Genomic DNA, 8,633 nt, shown 5'->3' on the forward strand with positions numbered 1-8,633 from the left:
GTGCCCTTTTTCACTTTGATAAGTTTGACTCTTTTATTTTTATTTTTATGGATGACTTTGAATATCTTCTAAGTAACTAGTAAGTATATTTTGAATATCTTCGAATGAGTAAAGGAGTATGGTTAGTGAGAAACTAGATGTGCTTAGATAATACTATTCCCACCATGACCGTCAAGACCTCGATAATTTTTTGGTAAGTATATTTGGTTTTTCTGGTTTTAGTTGGTAATTTCGTTTGTTTTCCTCAGCAACTAACTGAGCATATATATTTCATTTCCTAACATCTAAAACAAAACATGGATAATGGAAACTTAGGTCACTTGGGACAATTGAAAAGTTCAGATAATTAGAATAAAGAAAACTAAATGTTTACACAGTCTTACAGTGGTTGTAATGTGGCCATTTTAGAGCCATGGAATGTGGTTCCATGTGGATGCTGCATATGCTGGAAGTGCTTGTATATGTACAGAATATTGCCACTACATTGATGGTGTTGAAGAAGCTGACTCATTTAACATGAATGCACATAAATGGCTTCTGACAAACTTTGATTGTTCTTCACTCTAGATCAAGGTATGTGAGTACCATTAATGAACAAAAAAGGCTTCTAACAGTAGCGAGTTTGATTTTCCATGCATTCTGGTACATGATCATGAAGAGAGAGTACATATATTGCAGCAGTTATCTAACTTGCAGGTCACTTTAATGTATTACTAGTCTTTTGTGTGTGTTGGTTTTATTACTTTAAAATATCATTTCACTAATGCTAACTCTTCTCGCAAATGGACAGAGCAAATGGAAGAATGTAGCATGTATTTCCTCTTCCCAAGCCTACCTCTTAGTGAGAGATCAAATTGAAAAATCAAAATCTGAAGTTATTGAGTATCATGAACTATACATATAATGAATTATTGCACTATACATCAATTGCTGAAGTCTACAGATTTAATATTTATTACACTCTTTGTTTCAAGGATGGAATCATGAAACTATACATATAATGAATTATGTTTGTGTAAAAATTATTTATATAAATACACAATTAATTTCAGTCAAATTTTTTTACAAGTGGTTTGAATCATATTCAGATTGAAGAGAGAGAATAAAAAAGATAAGTGAAGGGACTAAACTATAAGTTGCAATCAACATGAATTAGAAATTAGAAATGCCACAAAAAATAAGACAATCAATTTTTTACATTATGAAAAGAAAAATATCCGCGTATAGTTTAGCCAAAAGAGCAAAAATTTCTTCATAAATAGCTTATTTAGTCCTATTATAATCGTGCTACTGGTTTCTGTTGTGGGTCTTGGGCTCTTTGCAAGGGGATTCCCACTTGTAATGTCTAGAAAACTCTGTTAATTTTATGTCTTCATAACATAACATTATTAAAAAGGCCTTAATAACACTTTCTTTTTTCCTTGTTCTGTATGCAGCTTGCAAGGGTTATTTAATGACTACAACTGTTAATGGAAAGCTATTCTCCAGCTATATGATGCATTGTAGTGCTTGTTTAACACAACATAGAACTAGATCTGGTCCATAATTTTTATGAGAAGCTAATAAAAAATCTATTTTTATTTTTCAATTCCCATTTGCAGGAGAGAGATTTAGTGATTTAGTTATAAGTGGAGTGCCTCCATTTTGGGCTGGTAGGATTTTTAAAGATGCTTCTTGTTAGTCATTGTTGTATTTAGTATCTGTGTTTCTATTTGTGTCTCTGTATGTGTATTTTGTGACCTTTTTTCTTTCCCCTTGGTTTCAATAGAGAGTGAGCAAGGGATATTTGAAGAAGTATTACATGGTGACCTAGACTTTTCAACAGACCCATGGTCTAGTATTTCTAAAGGTGCCAAAGATTTAGTAAGGAAAATGCTTATTCGAGATCCCAAAAGATGGATATCTGCACATGATGTTTTGTGTGAGTTTCTGTCACTGGTTTGCTTTCATAATTACAATTTTTGTGTTTGACCTGTGTTGCTACTGAAATTAAAGGGTTTCAATTATTGTTGAGCAAAGCTTTTTGGAAAAGCATCTGTTATTCATTTCAGCTGCTTTATAAATAATTATTCTCATCATTTTTGTTCAACAATTGTTATAATTTTTTGCTTATGTATAATTCTATATCAAGGTGTTCTTAGGCACAACATTCTGTTTGCACTGATGACCTTTTGTTTATATGTCTCGCAGGCCATCCCTGGGTTCAAGTTGGTGGTGTGGCTCCTGAAAAGCCTCTCGATTCTGCAATATTTAGTCGATTGAAGCAATTCTCTGCAATGAACAAGCTCAAGAAAATGGCTATTAGAGTTAGTCACTTTATGTATTAAATAAGTGAATGGTTTGAAGCCAAATAATTGATAGTCATATACCTAAATTAAATTAATAGATGACTTGTAATTATTCAACTCATTTCTTTCCCTTTTTCTTGGCAGGTAATTGCAGAGAGCTTATCTGAAGAAGAAATTGCTGGCCTAAAAGAAATGTTCAAAATGATAGATGCTGACAGTAGTGGTCAAATCACTTTTGAAGAACTTAAGGCTAGTTTGAAAAGATTTGGAGCTAATCTTAAGGAATCTGAAATTTATGATTTAATGCAAGTAGTAAGTTCATATATGTTTAAAGATGATTAAATGCACCTAAACTATTATATATGACTTTTTTTAAAAAAAATATTACAAAAGAATATATAATATTTTACTTTAAAATTTAAGATGAAATAAATTTAATATTTAGAATTATTATTAAAAATTTGTAAGTAAGTCTTTACTCATTTCTTACTTGTGTTTTTGGAGTATTGATTTAGTATTTTCTTTTTCAATAATATTGGAGTATTGATTTAGCTGGTGAACTTTAATCTTTTCTTGTTATTGAAAAAATATATGTACTTCTGCATTTGAACTTAGCATGGTTGCCATTTCAGGAAGCTCTGGATGTTGTTCATATAAGCAAAGAAGATTAGCACAGTGTAAATTTTTTAATGGTTTTTGGTAAGTTTTTGGGAGAAAGTTTACTTGGTGCATTATATATTGTAAAAAAAACAGGGACCTACTTCTGTATAATCTTTTTACTAGCCTTGCATCATTGTTAAAATATCATTTTGGTTGAGAGTTGTACTCTGAATATTTATACTAGATAACTTAGTTTGTCTAAGCAGGATTTTAGACTGTTGAAAGTCTTATTACCATGTTGTTTGGATAGAAAGAACTGTTATCAATGCAATTGTTTATTTTCAAAGAAATTTTGATAGGCTGTAGGTTCTCTACTGAAGAATTTTTGGGGGAATGTTTCAAGGAAATAAGTAAAGAAATGACTTATGGATTTTAGTGGTTAAACAAACTATGGGGCTTGCGAGGGCGATGATCAAGCATAGTTTAGAAGTAGAGGGCTTACTTGATGCAGTGGACATTGTTGGAACAGGTGGTGATGGAGCAAACACAGTTAACATTTCGACTGGAGCTTCAATACTTGCTGCAGCTTGTGGTACCAAAATTGCAAAGGTGGCATCAATTTTATTGATTACTTGACATGAATGTGATCCCATTTTGTAAATTGTTAGAGCTAAACTTGTTTTAGATGAATAAGCTGGTAGATTAATAAGATGCTAAACCAATTTCAAATTTGTCAATGTCTTTGTCAGCAGCAGCTTCTCATCTTGTAAGAGCGTAACTGAACATTATTCTGATTCAATTCAAGTTTGTGATATGCGTGACTTAATTGTCTTATTAAATTTGTTCTGATCATTTTTTTTATTATGAGCGTGCCCTCTGTTTTATTTGTAAATGCATACAAATGCATTACTAATGTGCTCAATTTGTTCCAAGGTTTTCCAAGATTTCATAGTGAGCCCACCTTTGCATGCCTTCAAACAATAGACCCACTCAAATATTGTCTTTCCTTAGTATATTCTGGTCTTGATATTAGCTATACTACCTGGATTTGTGGCTAGAACATGCAAAATAGCTATGCTACCACTGTTAACATTAGGTCATGTAGTTAGACTTAATCCTCGCAGTTCTGTGGTCCAATTTTTTTAGCTCTTTCTGTAATACCTTATTTTTCTTTAGCTCTTCTCTAGCTATAGATTCTAAAGTGATGAATTGTTTTGAGTGTCATTTCTTATGCATTGAAACATTAATATATTGAGCTGATAACATGATACACTAATAATGTTGTTATGAAAAGTAGAGGAATAGAAATATAGAATCTATTATGACAGGACCCAAGTGTGAAAGGTAATATATGGGTTACCTTTTAAATTTCTATGCTTCTATATACAGACAACTTATACAAATACCATTGACATATTCATGGAATCTTTCAATGATGGATTATTTTTATTCAATTGTACTAAATCGTAATATTTATGTTCAACTGAAACTATTGACCCTTCTTTGTGTTTGTGATAATTCGTTGAGGTGTTTCTTCTTGTGTTCTTGTTTTAGTTTTTATGTTACGCATAGATAGCTTGATTTGAGACCCATCTGGTTTGCTATTTAGTGTTAAATTTTAGACTGCAATGTGGGTTTTGTGTAGATTGTCGCTCTGTTAGTCTTTTGTTATTAGTTACTCCAATACAAGCCATATGATGCCCCGTTTATGTTGTAGATAGGCATATACTACATCGAATATCTTTTTTTTACATTACATGAGTATAAGACTATTAGAAAAGTATTATAATAAATAATCAAATAAAGTCATATGAGTTTGATCTGTTCTGACTTTATATGGATTTGTTCTATTTCCTTGTGGACAGCCCTTTGAGTTCCCACTCTGCAATTTAATGAAACTCCTATGCAAAATTCATCTTTTCTTCAATTCAGTTGTTCTTTTGACAGATTTTCACTTAATTAATTTTGTAAATTTTTCTTTTTCTCCACATTTAGTGCCACATCAGGGGGTATTCTAGACAGAGTTGTTGAAGCAGAGGATAAGAAACATGGAGATATTCTAAGACTGGTAAATTTTAATCTTCTTCTACATTGTACCCTTGGTGCAAGACATTGTCAATTCAGTTTGGTATTTTTTTTTCAATAACTCATAAAGGAAAATATTTACAATGTTGTGAGCAGGACCACGTTAAAGGTTACCTTGAATTGTCTGACATGACAAAAATATATTTTGCTACTGTTGCTGCTTTGTGGGATGCTGATTTTTATGTCAAATTTGATGATGAGGTATGTGTAAATATAGGTGAGTCTTCTTCTTTATTTTTACTTTACAAGACATGTAATGCTTATGCTAATTCACATTCTCAAATATAAATTTCGTAGTAAACACGAGTATAAGTTGCCATGTAAAAGTTTACCATTGAATTGATTTGTTATGTAATATCTGTCATGCAAACCCATTTCAGCTCAAGATCTGTCCCATTTTTCAGGTTTGTATTTTTTTTCTACATTTTTATTTCTGCTCTCTTTGTCTCTCTCGGTTCCCTCTCTCTCTATCTCTAACTCATCTCTTTTTTGCATTTCTTAACTATTTCTACCAGCAAGTTTTAGAATAATACTTAGGGGGGAAGTTGTGGAACATCAAAATATCGCTAATGATCTCAAATTTCCACAATTTATTGTGCATAAACCTCAGAATGCAGGAGCTGTTGAGGTTTGTTATATTGTGTTGTTTCAGTTGTCTTCATCATGTTTCAATGATTTCCAGGATGCTATTAGTTCATAATTTCTGTTGGAACTTGCAGTTCTTTGGTTTAACTTGAACTTCTTTCTCTCATTATTCAGGGTCAAATTATAACAACTATTGGGTTTCTTAACAACTTCTTTCTGTTGGTACTTGATGCAAAGGTTTTTGTGCCTTCTTACCCAAAATCTCTGACTGAGTTGATGGGAAAGTCTTATATTTTGCTTATCAATGGAAGCTTGCAAAGGAGAATCCATGGACTAGTGGGTGGCTTCTTTAAATCTCCAGAGCTCAAGGCTCAAATCACCAGAGACATGTACAAGTATGTCCAAGAATCTATGACAAATTGGAGCCATGACCGACCCATCTACATTCAGGATGAAACCAAAAATGTAAGCTCTCTTTCTCACACATCTTGATCTTGGGGAATGAGTTGTGAGGATATTCTTTAATATTTGAAGTTTAGAAAGGAAAAATAAAAAATAAAGACTATTACTTGGTTCATCTGAGTTTAGTTTTTTTGGGAAGAGTTTGAAGTAGACACAACAAAAAACAAAAGATGCCTTCTATCTTTAAAGTTTAAACCTTTGGCCTTTTTTGTGTGGTTAAGATATTTTTAGGGGGTGATTAATTTATATTCATAAATATTTATTTGTTTGGGGGGATAAAGAATCTATCTGTGAAACAGTGAAAGTAATAATTATTGATTTTTGAAATACCCCCTCTCTGGCTTCTACTTAGGTTTGAAAATGATTTGCTAAATAGAAAAGGTGAACCAATTGTTATGGGGTTCAAAATAAGTTTGTTTGAATAATTGTCTGTCAAAACAGATTCACAATTATTATGTTTAATGGTACTTTTTAAAAGTTAATAACACATATAAGACTAAACCCCCTTTTGGTCTCCTCTCAGATTGCATTTCAAGTACTAGTTAAGGCGTTGGTTAATTTGGATCCTGGTGAGGAAATGGAGTCTCTAAGAAAAAAATTTCAAGAATTCATTGCAAGCCTCATGTCATTACCAATAAACATTCCTGGAACTAGGCTTCACAGATCATTACAGGTAAGTTAGTTATTATTAATCTATTACTACTCACATCTTGCCTTATTTCATGATTACTAATTATGTTGGTACAAAATATTTTTCCTCTTCTCTTTTCAGGCAAAGAAAAAAATGGTGAAGAGGATTCCAGGAGAGGATTCAGTTCCTGTTCTTTTGACTCTTGCAGTGAAATATCTCTCAGATTGTCCTGCTGCCCTACAACAATTACTGGTATGAACCACTTAGTTTGTTGTTTCTCTTTATTGGATTGCTATAGAAATCAAATTATTATAATCATTCTACTTAGACTATTATTATCATTGTATTAGAAAAGATGCCAACTTCATTTCATGATCATTATCATCCTTTCCTTTAGTGATCTTTTAATAAAAAATGACTTGATTTGATTAAGCTGCATTAATCCTGTTTAGCCAGCCAGCTTTTTTCTAATACTACTGGCTCTTTTTTTTGGAAATTTGTGACTTTCGAGTCCATTTTTTTACCACTTTTACTGTCTAGTTTTTTCGTTTCTGAAGTGGTTTCCTTCTCATTTGTGCCTTTTCATTGGAAATAGGTGACAATGCAAATGCTATATAATAATATAAGGTAGCCAGCCATAGGTTTTGTCCACAATATATAAATATTTATACCTATTAGCCTATAGCAGTTATTCTCGTGAGGATGACATCTATAGTACAAGATTTATATATAGAAAATGAAGTAAAAAAAGACATAGTTTCAATAACTAGGTATTATGCACTTGCTTAGGTTATAATAATATAATCAATAAATTTATTTATCTTATCTTATCTTATCTCAGGAGGAGAACATAAAGTTAAAAAGACTCAAAGATCAGCTTGGGGAGCCACTGTGTTGGAGTGACTACTTATCTTTACCATTTACACAAACGGTAATATTTCTTTTTACCACTGAAATGACAAACAAGAAGAAAACAACAACTCAGCTCAGCTTAGAAAGAAAGAAAGAAAACTAGCTATAACTTTTCTAATTTACTTGATTTCTTTTTCTTTTGTTTTTTTTTTCAAATTACAGGTCATCACATAAACACTAAGGTTAGGGAACATTATCGTTGGTGTGATGAGAAAAGCGATGAAAGATGTTGAGATAAAAGGGTATCTAATACCGAAGGGATGGTGTGTTTTGCATATTTTAGATCAGTTCATCTTGATGAAAATAATTATGACTGGCCATACAAGTTTAATCCATGGAGGTGGCAGGTAAGTGGGGTTAAACATTTCAATATTAACTTTGCTCTTTTCAAAATTAACCATAGTATAGTCCAATAACTCATTGAACCTTTATTGAAATTCACAGGAAAAAGACACTAGCAATTGTAACTTCACCCCATTTGGAGGTGGCCAGAGGCTATGCCCTGGGATTGACTTGGCTAGATTGGAAGCTTCCATCTTTCTACACCACTTTGTCACTCAATTAAGGTAATAATGAATATAAGCCGCTCAATAATATAAATTTATATAGTTAACTATGGTGGCCAAATGGGTAATTTTTACTTTTAATATTAGTAAGTTTTAATTAAAATTATGACAACCCATTCAATTATTGGTTTTGATTTTTAATTGCTACATACGTAGTTAGGTACTAGCTTTCAAAAACCATATCTTATAACTAGAATAATAATGATAATTATAAAAAAGATATTCTAGATATATATAAATATTTATATGAAACTATAGAACAAAACTTGTCCATCATACATAAGCCTTCAACATCTCCCATTTCAACATCAAGTGAGTGCCATTTCTGTTTATTACAATTATGCAAAGTGTGAATTTTATGTCCATAATTGGTGTGTGCTACATTGGACATTGATTGAGAGTAAAATTGATTTGCTTGTGGTTTTATTTCAGGCTCTTTATTCCAATTTTAAATTGAGGAACAAAGGGATATTACTTATTTGATCTTTCAAGCCCTTAATTCTA

General features: G+C 31.8%; 1 pseudogene; it reads left to right on the top strand.

Annotated features, from left to right (window-relative positions):
- The first annotated feature begins 3,338 nt into the window (after positions 1 to 3,338).
- Positions 3,339 to 8,258, top strand: LOC133791842 (3-epi-6-deoxocathasterone 23-monooxygenase CYP90D1-like; annotated as a pseudogene).
- The last annotated feature ends 375 nt before the right edge of the window (positions 8,259 to 8,633 follow it).

Source organism: Humulus lupulus, chromosome 7 (assembly GCF_963169125.1).
Source record: "Humulus lupulus chromosome 7, drHumLupu1.1, whole genome shotgun sequence".
Classification (NCBI taxonomy): Eukaryota; Viridiplantae; Streptophyta; class Magnoliopsida; order Rosales; family Cannabaceae; genus Humulus; species Humulus lupulus.